The following is an 18,848-nucleotide window of genomic DNA, read 5'->3' as shown; positions in this document are numbered from 1 at the left end:
AATGTCTAATGACTATACCATATTTTAACTGACATAATAATAATAATTATTTGACATACATTGTAAATATAAATTTAAAAATGTAAAAAATATGTATATTAAATAATATAATTTTGTTTATTAAGCAATAAAATGTATGTATTATTTAAGGAAAAGAATAGAAAAATAAATCCTGATTGAGTCGCTGTTATGAAACACACGCCATACGATTAATAAAAAAAAAATATATAAAATGTAATACTAAACGTTTATAATATGTAGTCATATAGAATCTGAAAACGTAATTGTTTCGCTTTATAGATAGGTGTCCAATCTAAACTCTAATCATAATATCTAATATGAACCGTATATCATTAACACCACTTATATATTATGGGGTTCATGCGGTTTATAACTTTAGATCCGCCAAACCACTTGAGTTTGATAATACAAGGGTATTTTGTAGATAAATTTGACGTTAAAGACAGGCCTGAGAGGATATAATCACTTAAATTAGTAATAAACTTATCAAAGCAAAACTTGTTTGGTGTATTTTAGTTTTATTCATCCTATTTAACATAGTATTACCACAAAATATGACAGTATTATTTGAATTGTTTAAAACAGCTAGATATTACAATAAAACACGGTACAAACAAATAAAAAAATATACAACATATTTTTTGTTCTACAATATACATATAATAGCATATAATATTACATATTGTAATTCCACTGTCACTATATTGTGAGATCATGATAAGATCAAAATAAAAAATCAATAAATATTAAGAAAATGTCGTACACAATAGGAACTAAACATTTATATGTGCCTGCAGTATTGCATACATAAAAATTAAATTCAATCGACAATAATATTATTTTTTTTTCAATAATTACTAAAAAAATATAAATTTTACGTATTTATTGAACATAACTGTAGTCTAAACTCTAAAATATGTGCATTTAATATATTGTGAATTATGAATTACGATGAGTTTAATTCAGTTATAAAATAAATTAAACATATTGTTTTATACTATAGTTAATTGTAATTATTTCTAATCGATGTTGATGTAGATTTTACAACGCTTATTGAAGATACCTAATGTCTTTTTTTTTTATTATTATATTATAGTATTTTCATAAAAAGTTTAGTTTGATTTTTATGTGAGGGTAATTTTTTATTTTAAAAAAAAAAAAATATTCAACCAAATCCTTAAAAATCCCAAAATTAAGCACTGTCATATTTTACATTTTAAATTAGAGATAATATAAATAAAATAAAAATTATCAATTAGGTAACTAATCTGCTGTAACGTAAATGTAAAATATATCATGCCCTTAAGTAGGTTATTATTAATGGATGTGTTAAATTTTAATTAAATGATAAGTCATTCAATACCGTAAAAAAAAATTATTCCTAACGAAAACTGTCTAACTTTTTGGTAAGCATGATAATCGAATAATTATTTTAATAATATTATTAAAATTTAAACAAATATCCGTATATAATTTTTTTATTTTGAGCTATATTAAAAAAAAAATAGGAGTTTTTTTTAGATTTAAAAACTACTGAAGATACCCTACAAGTTAACAATGTAATCATGTTTTCCAATAGAAATAGTGTATTTAGACATAACACATTATTGTACAATCAAAACATTTTATTTTCGCTAAAAACCTAAAAAAAAAAATAGTAAAATTGAATTAAGTCGTAGCAAAAACAAAAATAAGTATTGATGATTATCGCAAATAATAATCATAATTTAATAATTCATAGTAAAACTTTAAAATATTTGTGGTAGGTATATTGGGACATCGAAGAAACAACTGTTTTTTAAAAACTTTAATTTAATTTTTTCCAAAATGTTTTAGTATAGAAACCAATGATCTTTTATTTCATAATTGTCAATAAATCAATTTTAACCATTAATTAATATTATATTACACCAGATATGTATATTGAACCGTATATTTTAATTTAAATTACTGCATATTATTAGAATTTTCTCTGATCGTTTATTTTTTGGACAATTTTAGTTTTTATTCATATTTACATAAAATCCTATAACGCTGACTAAAATAATAATGTATTTATCGTTCTATAAAATTTTATAAATTTATACTATTTAATTATTAATTATACTTAAACTTAATATTATTTACTTTATAATAATACTAGCTGTATAAGCTGGCTACTCAGGGAAAATATAAGATACTGTATTATTTAATATATTAGGGTAGTGTACCTCACTTTATGAACTAATTTGACTAAGATGGGTGACATCACCTGTGGTAGAAAAGAAAAAGCACTCAGTATATTTTTTAAAGTGGTTAAAATTACTCTCTAAACTTTCCTGATATCTCTAAAAATAATTTGAAATTTTTAACAAAATTAGTTGAGTATTTTTTTAAGTAAATAAATAAGCTACAAACATGCATTCATTTTTATGAATAATAAAATATATAGATTATATAAAAAAAAGTCTTTAAATTTTGTCATCAATGGTAAACCTTATGTTTAAACAAAACCATAATTAATTTTCGTGAGCCAAAAAAAAAATATATATGCGTAAGCACATGGCAACCCATAGAAATTTATAAACCAAGCTATAAATTCTACGCCCGAGTTTCAAGGAATATGTATGAAACATAGTGCCAATTTTATCAGTTGTTTAGTTATTTTCAAGTCAATAATCTAAATTTTAAACTCTGTGTAAAACAAGTTATAAGCTACTATTTATTTTATTAAGATAAGAATAAATTATTTTTATAAAACAGGCTAAAAATAATTACTTTTATAAAGTGTTTTCTTATTTTATTTATAATAATTAAGTTTTCAAAAGGTAGGCAAGACAATAATTATACTCAACATTGTCCTACTAATGGATATTATTTATGTTTAAATCCTAATACAGGTTAGGTTGTTAGATTTCGTAAAATTATGTACCTCTTAATAAAAATAGCAATATCGTTGTTTAATCAGTGATAACTGATAAGAAATTCAAAAGTAGAGCTGTAATATAGTTTGATGAGATGCTCGTAAAAATATAATATCATATTTTCATGCCCAAATTATAATTTATTTAGAGTAATAAAAACAAAGCAAATGATAAAAACATAGTTCAGAAGAAATATTTCTGCTAGGTTAGGTACCAGGTTTTGAAAAATGTAATTGATGCTCTAGGTGTCACTAAATTTAATTCAGTCTCCCCTCTGAACAAATTAATTCTGTGATATATTGTTTATGGACTACCGGCAATATTACGACTGTAGTGTGTGGTCTAACTTTAAATTAACGGTCTACTAAAATGACAAATATGCATTCATGGCTCATGTATAAAAATTATATTTCCTAATTGTACATTATTTATGTTTTGATATTTTAAAACGTAATATTTCTATTTTACGCTATTTTCGTTAAACATAAAAAGTATTAAAAAATACAAAAATTTTTAATTATTGTAATGAAATTGGAAATGATTAAATATTTTTAAATTTATAAAAAAATAAAAATTGTATTTGTGTCATCTTAATACTAACGAAAACATATTTTAAATCATAATATAATAAATTATACAAATCAATAGTTTACCAACTTATAATATGATGAGACTATAACTAAACGATACACTCCGTTATGGATTATATTTTAAAATTTTGATCAAAGCGATGAATAAGGTGTTTTTCTTTTTTGTCTGTTATTGAGACAGTAAAAATGCTTCAATTTTCAACCATGGAGGTGGTTTCTGATAAAAAATTTAATCTAGTTGATACTTTGAGAGAGTCAATAATTCATAGTACACTTAAATATATCTGAAAAAGGAATTATTTATGCAAAAGTAATAATAGACAAAAATACAAAATCGCCTTTTATTAGTTCAAGAACTAATTAAAATCAATGAAATGTTTGATATTCATACCAAGAGTTTGAAAATATGATACAAAGTTACTTATAAGCTGTGAATTCACCTTTTAAAAATTATTAAAAATAATAAGTCACAATATTTTTTATGAAAGTTTAAAGGTAGAAACCTAGTCAAAACCATGAAAATGTTCATACTATTTTGTAGTTCAAAGTTTGTAAAATATTTAGTATACGAGTATATATATATATATTATTTAAGGTTAAGTATAATATGCAAGACAAAGCATAAATCCACAAATATTTTCCATAAAGATTTGAAGTTTAACAAAGTCAGATATTTACGTAAACATTTTTTTTTTCATCAATAGATTTTCATATTTTGCTGTTATTAAAAAACGAATAACCGACAACCGTATATACTTTACATTTTTTACCAAATTTATTATATTATAATTTCTTACATGTGGTTTAATTGTTTTAAAATGTTGAGCTATTTGTAAACATTTAATATTTTTAATAATTTTTTTTTTTTTTTTTTTATGAATGTCATTAAAAAAAACCTCGAAAATTCAATAAAAAGTTTATAATAAGTTATATTATAGCCATTTAAAACTATTTAAGATTCATAAATACGTTATTTTATAAACATTTGAATTTCAAAGTTTACAAAATTCATTAACATATTTATAGCTTAGACTTTAAAATTGAATAAAAAAGTTCTCACAGTTAGTTAATACAGGAACCAAAATAACTAAAAATATATTATACAACTTTTTTTTATTTGACAAAATTATATATTTAAACGTAGAATAATGATTTTAGTTACTTTGATGTAATTTAAAAATATTATTCGTGGGTGTTTTAACGTATATTGTTAGATTTTTTGTGCTCAAAGATATTTTATAGATTGCAATAGTTTCAATAAAAATTATTTAATTTATTGGACTTCAACAAAATAAATTACTTTGATAAAAATTTAAATAAATATCATAAATTATAAGCTATCCATAGTTCAGAATAGTCGCTTTCATTAATTGATTATTGAATTCAAATTTAACACATAATTCAAGTGTCACAATCACCAAGTGTAAAATAAAATAGTATTTACTTACCCCTTTATTCAATGTTGTATTTATTAAACTATTTATATTTTTACTAAGTTTTATTACTGAAGTATATAATATATATATATATATATAATATTTTGAAATGTGAATTTATATTTTCTTTTATTTACATGTGTTACTAATTATATTTTACCTTATTATGACGATAGCTACTATATTATTTGGCTTTAAAAATATATTTTTGTATTTAGCAACATAATATTTTAATAAAAACATTAAATTATTTTTTTTTATTTTTAGCATTTGTATTATAAATAAGTTGAGTTTGATATTTATATACAATTTTATTATTCCCACATTATTAATTTTGAGTTTGACAATTATAGCATGACTTTCATCAGTGAAAGCAATGATAAAATATCAACAAAAAAGCCCAATCCAACAGATGATGAAGACATCACATTTTTTTTCTTTTACGATATAGTTAAGCAATTAATTTTAAAACGTAATGATATCGGAGGTAAATTATATTATTATAATAATACTAGAATGAATATTATTGTCATTTATAATTTCATAATAATATAGAATTTGATATAAGATACACCCTATATTAGCAGTTTAACTTTAAAATATTTATTTATGTAGTTGCAATTTATTTAATTTTTTATGAAATCGTTATTTCAAATTTTTTGATAAATTTAACATCTCAATATAAACACACACATTTTAATTTATGAGTACAAAATCAAAATTTCATAATAGTTACTTATTAAATAATTGTTATCAAGCTAAGTACATTGATAATTATCTTTAATCATTTTTTATGCTAAAAAACTTAAATTTCTCAATTTAAAAAGATGTAATAATATTAAATTTTAATTTATCATAAGTAATACATATACAAAAGTAATATCTAATCAATACACCTTTTTGTTTAAGTTTTAATGAATTTAATTGTATGATTTTAATCTAACATCAAAATATAGTTTTAATATATCTCATGTAAGTCTTAGGTGCTTATATTCACTAATATAATAATATTATAGATTCTAGTGTACTATCAAGTTGGTTGAAAGTGCTGGAACAAAATAAAAATAGAACTGTTCGAAATGAATACATAAAACTTATGACGTTGGCATTGCAATATCCAGATCTAATCTGTCCGTTTAAAGATCCTCCTCCTGAAACAATTGATCCTTTAGAAAATGGAGTAAAATGAATTGTAAGTCACATACTTAATATTCAAAGAATAAAATATCCATAGGTGATTGAAATGGCTAGAAAATTCATAAATGAAGAAGGAACTGCAACGTGTATCGGAGATAACGATTACGATTTGGAGGAAACTTATCCAACAATAAGCACAGCAATGTCCAACAACAAATGTCAATATGCTTCATATCAAGTTATACCGAACGTGGGTGTTCAATGTTATTATGCCTTTTCAGACGAACCAATGTATAATTGGACAATATCATCAAAAATTACAGTTCCCAAGAGTGGTCCACATGCCACAAATATTGAATGGGAAAGAGCACTGGCAGGTATTCAATTAAAATTGGTCACGCCGAGCACAAACAATTCAAAACTTCTGAACGCCCAAGAAAATGTTAGCGCTAAAGAGTAAGAAATAATATCATAAAGAGTACGATTATAATTTTTAATATGCATCTTAAATATATTATTGACAGTGACGTAAATGAAGTCAAAAGATCAGCTTCTGGGAACAGTAGGATATCTAGGAAAAAGTAATTTGACTATGTAATTTATAAGATGTCTTGAATTATTTATGTATGTGTAATATGTGTAACCTAACCTTATTGATACATTTATATATTTTTAATACTGTGATAGTTAGTAACATTTTAGGTAAAAATAATAATAGTTACCTAATGAGTAATGATACTCACAAAATATATCGATTTTTGTATTTAAATGTATTTATAATGTGAAAAATAGTTATAGAGAAAACTAAAAACTATAAGTGTAATGCTTTATATATATAAATATTACTCTTATTTTAATTTCCTAACTAGTAATGACAGATTAAAAGTAATAAATTTTAATTATTTTAAAAAATGCATTTATAAGAAAAAAGTACGTATATTGTTTGAATCGTATAAATTGTATTACATATTTTAAATTCTGAGCATAGCAATTAATTTTACAATGATGTATGTTTTTTTTATATCAGTCATCACTTTTTGGGGAAGTAAAAATGCTTAAGTTTTTAAAAATAAGGATATACAATTGTATCTATTTGGTACTTTAGGGTATCAAAAGTAAAAAAATTCTTAAAACTAAATTTTATAATTAAAAACAAAAAATAAAATAAAATAAGAAAAACAAGAATTTTTACACCAATCTCAATTTTGTTGTATTATGAAAAGGACAAAATAACAAATCCTAATACTAGATAAATGTATAACAATTATTATTAATAGATCTGATAGATTAAAAAAAAGTGAGGAATATTCAAATATATGCAATATTATGAACATAGAACAACAAAACCGAAATGTGGCCGAATAATTCGTATGGAATGATGCTAGTCTATTAACTGGAGAGAGGAGACTCGGCACAGAAGAGTGTTCTGATCGAAAAATTGATACTCAAGTTAAAACACAAACAGAACTCGACAAAATAGCATTTAATGCCTATGATAAACTTTATCCTGGCGATTTCATGATAAACGTAGTGCAGTCTATTATTGACGATATAATCCCAATGAAAACAAATGTTGTTACCGATACGGCCAATAAAAGTATAGTATTATATACTTAGGTAAATAAGTATTCGTAGACTAAAAGCTATATATATATAAAAAGAAAAAGATACCTATAATATGTTTTCGTATAATTTGCGAAAACGTCAAACACATTATATATGCATTTTTTGCCGTCTTGTAAACTTCAATATCACAAATTCAATTTCATCGAAACCAACTTTATTTTGTTAGCTTAAATACTAAAATGAATTGAATTATCAAATGTTTATGTTACCGGCAATGTGTTGAATCCGCCTAATCCGGTATTTTATAGAAATCCTAGGTATTCTATAGAAAACCTAACCGTAAGCAGGACAAGTATATATAATTAATATAAAACTTAGATTTTTACCTAGTGTACCTCTGTAATCAACGATTAATGTTTATCTTGATGATTATGCTATTGAATATAATATAACACGTGTGCGATGTATTATCGTTATTATTAGCAAATCATATTATCATGTTATTCGTGTATACGGGAAAATTAAATATACGTCTTTAAACATATTATTTTTCTTCAATTTGGTAAAAGTGTTTGTCGTATTAAGATACATTAAAATGTCTGAACGTTTTTATGTTGAACTAAAGAAAAGTTGAAAAAATTCGAAAAATACTGTTAATTTATCGAATGATAAATTGAAAATGTCATTCTAAAAAATGTATATGTGTAAAAAATAATATTTTGTGTAGTTATAAATGTCATGCATCAACTATTTGCTGCAATAAATAAATAAAAATAAATAATAAACATATTTTGATTTAACACATCACCTAACATAATATAGGGGTTTTATAGAAATCCTTGGAATTGTATAGAATACATAGGTATAATATAAATTACCATTCAAATTTAATACATTGCCAAATAGTTCAAGGAATTCTATAGAATTCCTAGGGAATTTATAGAGTGCCTTTATTCACTACTTTGTCAGTAACATAAATATATATGTTTATTATTATTTACTGTTCATTATCTATTTTTATTTATTTATTGCAGCAAATAGTTGATGCATGACATATATAACTACATAAAGTATTATTTTTTATAGATAGACATTTTTTAGAATGACATTTTCAATTTATCATTCGATAATTTAACAGTATTTTTCGAATTTTTTCAACTTTTCTTTAGTTTAACATAAAAACGTTCAGACATTTTAATGTATCTTAATACGATAAACACTTTTACCAAAGTGAAGAGAAATAATATTTTTAAAGACGTATATTGAATTTTCCCGTATATACGAATAACATGATAATATGATTTGCTAATAATAACGATAATACATCGCACACGTGTTATATTATATTCGATAGCATAATCATCAAAATAAACATTAATCGTTGGTTATAGAGGTACACTAGGTACAAATTTAAGTTTTATATTAATTATATATACTTTTTCTGCTTGCGGTTAGATGTTCTATAGAATACCTAGGATTTCTATATAATACCGAATTTAACACATTGCCTGTAACATATAATAATTATAATATATAGTATATACCCAAGTAAACATTAAAATTTTAAAATGACCATAGCTTACTTTTAACCTTAAATAAGAATAAAAACTAATGAGATTTCCAAGATAATATTATGATACCAATATCAATTTACTCTAATTATAAGTTCAACAAGATAAAATTGGTTCTTCTGAATACAGTTTTTATCAATTGAAAAACAAAGTATATAAAAAAAAAAATTAAAACATGTATAAATTTCTAAGTATATTATTGAGTTTATAAGAATCATTTAAAATTAAGAATAAAGTTAAGCTAATAAAATATTTTTGAATTTCATTAAAACGTAGTTCGAACTTCTATTATATCAATAAACTAATAAAAGGTCGTATTTAAAACGAAAGACTAAATTTATAAGCATTAGGTACTTGAAAATTAAATTTCCGAATTTTAACAGTTTGACATATTGTGCAATATTTGACACGTTTTCAGGAGAAGAAGAAAAACAACAACTGATGGCACAGAATGGCAGTGGCAGTGATGGTGGTGGTTGTGGTGTCGAGATGAAAAATCAACGCGAATGCCCTCTGCCGAAATTGTGCACGGTACGACCGTGCGCCGGCCACGGGAATATCAAACCACCGCAGGAAGAACGACAGGCTGCTGTCCACGAGCCACCGTCAGACCATCAGCGACAACGGTTATCCAAATTGATTCACCGACTCCCCGTATTAAACGTCACAGACTTCCGAACCGGAAGCTACAACCATCGTGTGAGTTCGGCGAACTGTCCAACCCCGGCCGACGATCACCGAGTCGTGTTTTCCGGACGCCGTGGTCGGGATGGCGATGATGACTTTATTTGTAACGACACATGGTCGACGGATTGCTGTCCAAAAGGTCAGCAGAGCTGCGAGGCATGCCCAACTCCGCCGACGGCTGTTTCGAGGACCACTCCAAAGTTCGTCAGCTTGGTGCAACCGTACGAGAGGTCCGCTGCGAAGAATCGAGGCGGTGACAAGTTGGACGAACCGCCGTCGGACACGTAGACGCGTGTGCGTACCATCCATCGTAATTTGTCCATATATTTGTGTTTATATTTTGCCGAAATAAAACTTATAAACGGGTCGTCGTCGCCCGAAATCATTTTAAACCGAAATCGACTGCGTACACACATTGGTTTACGAGTCTGCAGCGGGTGGTTAGGAATTGTAATCTCCCCTCCTATATTGACGAACATTTTTTTACCCAAACAACTTCTTTTCATGCTGGGTTTCTGCGATTCGTGTGTTTGTCGAACATAATATTGTAACATATTTCTCGTGAAGGTTGCCATTAAACACAATATTTAATACTAACATCATAAATATAAATAATCGACTTCGTAATACATATAAAAAGTTTGATAGCCTATAAAAATGGCTTAAAAGTTATGAGTTGCAGTGGCACTCGTAGAATACATCTATCCATCAGATATTGAACGACAGTGTTTAATAAATCGATTGAAACATGAAAAAAATATTACCAACAAGGGTTAAGTCTACGTCGGTAGGACATTTTAAAATGTGACTACCGGTGAAATAATGTTCAACAGATTTTGAATGTTTTCCAAAATCGGAATGATTGGATCGATGAATACTAATGTAACTATGCCAAGTTCTCTGCGGTTAAATGCTACACAACTTTATGATTATATCGTATCCTTATGGAGGATCAGCATGGTCTTCGCCCAAAAACCTCTTCTACTTTTTGTTATCTTATGTAGCAATGATATATGTATGAATCATTTCATCGTTGGTTTCTTATTCTTCTTCTTAAATAGTCTGGAATAAAATCGTATTTTTTCTGTACGAATTTCGGTTCTGTCCTATCTTACTTATTAACAGTATTTATCGTTTCTCGAGTAATTTTTGCATTTTTTGTATTGTCGATGATACTAAACCGTATGCACGTATGATAATGATTGTCATAATTTTATAGCTGATTTTTTTTTCTAAACAATTTAATGAATTAGATCACTTTTTATCTCTCTACGCATAAAACTATTACATTAGCTAGGATTTGACTCTGAGTAGTTTTATTAATTATTTCCTTGAAGAGACTAATAATTAGTATTGATAATTGGTATAGTTATACATAAATATTATAATATATGATAACAAATTGTGTAAGTTTTTTTTTTTTTAATTGTGATATTCAATTAAATATTTATTTAATCTTATATAATATTATTATTTTTAAATTCAAATATAAATCATATGATTCATATGTTATTATCTTATATTATTTTTCCGTTCCAATTATTATTCTTTTTAAATTTTTCTTGCAATATATGTTAATTAGTAAATAATAATATTGAAGTAGACCAATGGTCACAGTTATTAGTATTAAAATGATTTTATTATCGTTAATTTTGTTTATTTTTTTTTCTATTGATCTTATTAAGCTCGGCAACTAAGGCCATAAGCTATGGATAAGAACAGTAGGTTGAACTCGGATGGTCACCCATCCGATAGCTAGCGATGCCGGCCGATGCTTGACCTCAGAACACATTAGTGACTAAGGTCAAACACCGTGGTACACCAGGCCAATAGTTTTGTTTTTATTATTATTATCATTATCAATATTTTTTTACAGCAATACAAAATATTCTATTATTATTATATAATATTTTTATTTACTTAAATTAAGTGCGTTTGAAAATAGTTCTTATACATAAGTATTTTAAATTTGGTTCGGTCCAATTATGCATCATTGAGTAAATAAATAAAGGCATTAAATAATTCACCATAGGTAATACACTAATACTTATATATTGATCTTATTATATTATTTATTTGTGATGTTAAATATTGATCACAAAAATTGCAAAACTTAAATTCACGATACTATCCGAACTATTAAATATTGCTTTATTTGTATTATCAGTAAATAACGAACATTATTAAAACGCAGGCATAGTCATATTTTTCTATGTATTGTTCTTGCTAAATATTATCAGCAGAATTAATTGTATAGAATACGTAGACTACGCTTATCAATTATATAAGGCACTGGGTTGCGGCGAACGGTTAAGCTGAAACCAATAATAATATAATATAATACATTTAAGCGGCTTCATTAAATGGTTCGTTATTATACTTATATTACTTATTTGAGACAATGTACCCACAAAACATCCATCCACCCTTCATGCCATGGTCCATGAGTATAATATATGAGGTATGTATGCAGATAAATCATAATAAACTACCGATAAGCAAATCGCTATTGTTCAAATAATAATAACCAAACAAGCGAAAATACAAACAACACCGTCGTAGAGAGGTAAATAGTATCAGTTGGTATACATTGTATTTGTTTATTTATTTTTACATTCAAGCATTGTTGTCTCGTTGTATACACACCCCATTGCTATATCCATTTTATTATATTATTACTAGGTGACAATCACATTCTTCATATTTTCAGAACGATTTGTGATTTTTGATTATTAAACAAATATAGCAGGGTTGAGGTTATATGTTTTCAGTTCAATATAGGTACCTTCAACAATATTATATAATATATTCAGTGATTTATCATGTAAAACCAATTTTGAAGATGTGAATCGTATTTCAATTTTTCTGAAACAATGGTTAGAAAAATGTTATAAATGTAAAAAATAAAGCGTAAAAATGTTAAAATTGTATATTCATTATTGTTATCACGACTTTTCCGTAGTTTTCAATTCCCTTAGAAATTTCTTGAATTATTTTTATAATATTTTAGTAGTTCCGAGTGTTACTCTTAGTAGCTACTATCCTTATTATTTTATAATAAATATTATTATTCTTTTTTCTATTTTCATATGCTTAGTGTAACCGTTATAATAGATTATATATTTATATATTTAAATAAATGTTAAATATATATATATATATATATATATTTAACATTTAAAAGTTATATTTAAAGTATATTTTAGCACCTAGTCAAATGTGTACTTATTTTGTAATTGAATTTTAAGTCTTTATAAAAATAATAAGCAATTTTTTTTTTATAAAAATGAAACTAAAAACAATTATAATTCTTATAACTGATATAATGGTATTCGTAATTGATAGTCATCACTATAATTCAACATAATCATAATATTTGATAATTAAACACAGAATAAATAAATTTCAAATGTATTGGTATATTTTTGAAATTAAAACTAAAAATGTGTATAAAAATAAAATATATGGTAATAAAGAGATCCATAGAAATCTTTTTTGTTTTGTACAAAATCAGAATGATACTTTATACCTATATTTATATTATAATGAAATTATTATATTACGTTATCAATTTAAACAAAATCAGTTGGTTAATTTCTCATAAGTTTACTCAGATATAATCGATTTTATATCTATGTATATGTTTCATAACTCAAATCAACGAGATTCATCTTAAACCGATATAAAGCATTATTCAATTCTAGTAAAACGTTACCGGATATTACAAAAAAACTTTATCAATAAAACTAAAAGACCTTTGAACATAAAAGGGAACCACAAGGCGCATTCGTATATAGGTGGCTTAAAGATGAATTTTGTGGTTTTCAAAACCACTAAAAGTTTTAGGTAAAACATGCGGCGATGACTGTTATTATAAATAGGTGAGCAATTGGTACCTAACCACTAACTAATATATAGGATTTTCCAAATTTTTATCGAATTTCATATATATACGTACTTTTTCACCATTATCTGCTAGTGCAGAACAGTTTTTCATAATTTAAACTAAACGAACTGCTGGGAAAACAAAAGTTAAATAATTGAATGCCAATCACATATAAATAGATGTACAATTAAAAATTGTATTAATAAATATTCTTCAACTTCCAGTATCCAGCAGAAAATATAGTACTTAAAATGATGTATATTTATATAAAAAATTAAATACATCATGTTAGATTTAATAATATAAATATTGTCTTATTCCTATGATTTTATACTATAATTAAAGTGATCGAGCAATTTACAATTTAAAATCTCAGTTATAGTAAAAAAATCCAATTATAAATTAGTTAAAGTTTTTGTAGTGTTACATTATGGTATGTATGTACTACTTGTTCTTGAACCATCTACTGAATAATGTCGAACCCCTTCTGACTAATTGACTTTAGAAAGTACATAACATATATATATATATATATATATATTTTAGTTAAAGAATGTAGAAAATATAAATCACAATGTACATATTATTTTATTTTAGTTTTACATAAATACAGGACAAACCCTTAGAACAATGGAGTAATTCTAAATAGTTAATTAATATATTACAGGGTAAGTTTAAATAAATAATTAAGAGTATCAAAACTTATCTAATTTAAGAACATTAATAATACCACAGAGAATTTTAAGATATATGTTAATTTAATTATTTAGAAAGCAAAAATTAAATTGGTTTTAAAACAGAATATATTTTGTACTGCGTAATATTATTGAAATAACGATAAGATGCTAATGCACCGAAAGTTTGTTTTGGCTTATTTTAAATGTCTTAAGTAAATTAATAGTTTTAACATTTTTTGTTAGTAATAATTGTGAGTTGATGCTTAATTTTAAAAAAAATTATGTCATATATGTTTCAAAAGACATTGATATCTCTTGTGAGATTATATACCTTGCCTTAAGTTACGTGATGTATTTTTAAGATTTAAATCAATCCAACTCACAGGCATCATGTATCTTGTATTTATAACTTAAACAATATATTATGTAGGTATAAATGAAAATCACAATTTCTATGTTTTGATAATATTTATTAATAGTTTATTTTATTGTATATATTTTATGGTTGTGCAAAAAAATATCGCAAATAGAAAACAGAAAAACAATTAAATTTTATTTAACCTAACCAAAGAGATTCTATTTTGTTAATTACAATAAACTTAATAAATAATTAAATTAAAATGAATTAAATAAATATTATTCCAACTCCATTCAATTTCAAAATTTAAGATATAGTTTGCGTTACTTCTTAAGTAATAAATGGTTAAAATTTCATTGAATTTTTTCACTATATTCAATATAATTTCGCCATGATCTCTATAACATTTTTTTTTCCCCCAGAAATCGAAATTTCCAACCTTACCCGTAAATATATTCAATTTTTATGATATTTCAATTTAATTTAGCGTTGATGCTGTAACGTATCTGGGGAACCTAGTTACTATATTAGTTATCCAGAGGTTTTCTGGTCCTTATAGATAAATTTCCCGTAGCTAGGGGGTTAAAACACGGTATGTGGGATTTTATCAATAAATAAAACACGTTTGGTTTATAAATCTCTGTTCAATATATATTTTTGGTTTATACTTAACAACATGTAGATGGTGGTAAACAATTCCGGTGTTGGTGAGTTCGTGTTTGTTGCTGGTCAGTCTCGAACTGCCCTTTCGATAAATGGTGCGTATTGGCCACAGGCCTCACAATCATTAACAATGTTTTCTTAGCACAAATCCCACTATTGTCTACTACGGAATTGTCACACACACAGGTGTCATATAACAATAATATATGTTATTGTTACAGTGCACTAAAAGCTAAGCTGTTATTAATTTTGTAATCCAATATGCGAGAGTATAAAGCACAATCACCTTCATCCGTATCTAACATATTTTATGTCAAGCACTTATTTTTAAAATATTAACGATGCAATTTTACCAAGGATATTTTGTCGAAGATGTTTTTATCGAAAATAAATTCGCTAGATATATTGTGATGGAGATATTTATATTGAAGATATTTTGACGCGTCACTTTTTGTATAAGATAAATAATTATAATAGTGGAAGAAGACATGCCATTAAAATATATAAATAATTGTCTATTGAATATCATTAGTTGTATACTATAAATAATATTTAACCATAAATTAAATTTATCATTTTTTTTTTTTTTTTTTTTTTTTTTTAGGTTGATAAATGAAGTATGACAATATGTATATTAGTTTTGAAATTATAGGTTTTTTTTTTTTTTTTTACAGTTTTTCTGGTGGTAGGATGAAGGTGGTTTGCTCAAAATATTTCGTGTTTGACCTTTATGTAATTAGAAAATAAAATCTAAATATTATGTTTTAGATTCTGAATGGAAAGATAAGTTTAATGATTTTACAATGATTAGTATTTTTTTCGTGTGTACGTATATACAATAAATAGTTGAAAAAATTATTCAATTTTTAATTTTAAGCATGATTTATGATAGAAAATTTAAAATATGGTTTTCATTTTAAATAAATCAAAATCATAAATTATCAAAAAAAAAATCATAAAAAACAAATGAAAAATGAGAATTTTTACACAAAACCAGAATTTTAAACAATCGATTTTATTTTTTTGTCTAACTCAACGAAATATACCCTTCAATACTTGAACATTTTACTACATTTTTATATTATCACTTTCTATACATAATATGATATTCAAATTATTTTTATTCTTTTAAGTTAATTATAAATATTGAAATAGAGATAACTATAATTATATTTCTATAAGTATTGATACAATCTAAAATATGAGTACATAATATGTATAGAGTTGTTCAAATACTTGAAATTTTACAATTTTTTTTTACTTTAAAATGTATTAAATTGTCTATGTTTTTAGCCGATGATTAAAAATTAAGTTCAAAGTTCAAAGTTCTACAAAAATAGCTCATATTGAATAAAAAAAATAAAAAAATATGTATGCAAATTTATATATATATATATTTGAATTTTATATAAAGAAAAAATTACATTTTTAAATTGAATAATATTCGTTATTTTGTTATAGTTCAAAAATATTATTTGCAAAGAATTAAAACTTTTAAGTATAATATTACGTATTTTATTATACACAATTTCATTTTCAAAAAATGTAAATTAATTTATAGATAATACCTACTTATATCTTGAACTTATTCACACTATTTAATAAGATGGTATTCCTTCAAAAGTTGTTAAGAACAATATAATATATGGTTCAATATATATTAAAATAGCAATTTAATATGAATGCATCTATAATAAATATTATAAATTATATTTCTAAGTGCAATGTCTTTAGCAAAACTTCTATTAACATACCATAGTACTTATAGTAAAATAAATCACACTACAAGTTATATCAAAAAACATAGTATGAAATAAACTTACTGATATATTATTAATTTATTTAGCCAGATAGACCCTGATCTCCGCTCAGAATCGTTTTATTGAAATAAACTCAAACTTAACACATACATTACAGACTACAGTAATCTATTCGACACCTACTGTACAGTAGAGTTATATACAGTCTTGACTATTTTTTTTTTTTTTTATAAAATTTTACTTTTACTTCTAAAGGTATACAAAGCTAATAGTTACAAAATTCTTAATCATTATATGAAATGTTGATACTTATTTCAAGTTATTTCTTTGCAGAATTTTGCTTATATGATAGCTTTTAAGATTATAATATATCACAACACATCGGCACACCACTACCCCGTGTCCCTATAACCCTGTGTTAACATGAGCAGAATAAAACGTTTGCCATTCTCTGTACATTAACTCTTATTAAAATTATGTTAGAAAGTTATCATGACTTATAAAAGTACAGGTATAATATGCAATTTTATTTTAATCTAAAAATAATATTGTGTAATATATTCATATTTAAATTCCTATCCATTATTTTTCTACATTATATTAACCATACGTATAGTACTTCATTATTATTAAATAAAATTATTTTTTTTTTTTTAAATTGAAAAAAAAAATCAATAACTTCAATATAATTTATTGAGACAACATTAAATTACTTATATTTAGAGCATACAGTTACCTAAAACGTGGGTGAGTAAGTATATATGTTTTTTTTTCAATCAAGCATATTACTCATTTTGTAAATTAAAATATTACTCATTCATAGTTATAATATTTCCAACTAAAATCGTATAAGTGTGTTATTATAATCGTCTGTTGAGGTATAGTAATGGAAATATTTTCTTAAATCGAAAATGCATTTATAAATTTGTTTTATCGAAAGTACTTACTTTATTTACATTTTCAAGTGTTTGAACGAAAATAAACAAAAACAAAACATAATTAATAATAATTAAAAAATTATTATACAAAACGTATAATAAAAAATATGTTATAATGTATTTCACAATTTAGAACTAAAGTATGAACTCCATACTTTTACATATTTTATCATTATTAGAATAATAGAAATTAAAACGCTATATATTTAACTATCAAGATAATTTGTTATTATAATTATTTCATCACAGTTTTATAGAGAAGAGATTGAGTAGGTGTATTTAATCAGACATAAGTTTATTTACACACCTATCGCATTAAGCCTATATGTGTAAAACATGATATTAATAACGTATCTACTAAGTTGTTATTCGCATAACTATTCTTTTGATGAAGTGCCCTAAATACAATATAATCTATAGGCTCGAATTTGTAGAATAAAATTGCATCATAATGTGTATTATTATAATATTACTACAAGACTTTATTACTTTTAAACGTTCATACAAATGCAATTTTTCTTGCATAATTATCCTTGATAAGTCTGAAATTATGTCTCACAAAGTAAAAACCGCATGACGTTTGTTCAAATCAAATATATTTTATTAAGATATGCTCAAATTAAAATTGACTAAGAAAACCAAATAAATAATTTGA

At 24.5% G+C, this 18,848-nt stretch overlaps 1 pseudogene; it reads left to right on the top strand.

The window, feature by feature from the left end:
- The first annotated feature begins 5,304 nt into the window (after positions 1-5,304).
- Positions 5,305-10,199, top strand: LOC112595099 (annotated as a pseudogene).
- Positions 10,200-18,848: the final 8,649 nt, after the last annotated feature.

Source organism: Melanaphis sacchari, unplaced genomic scaffold (assembly GCF_002803265.2).
Source record: "Melanaphis sacchari strain LSU unplaced genomic scaffold, SCAv2.0 Contig254_pilon_pilon, whole genome shotgun sequence".
Taxonomy (NCBI): domain Eukaryota; kingdom Metazoa; phylum Arthropoda; class Insecta; order Hemiptera; family Aphididae; genus Melanaphis; species Melanaphis sacchari.
The sequence above is the reverse complement of the archived record's forward strand: the minus strand, read 5'-3'. Positions and strand labels throughout refer to the sequence as shown.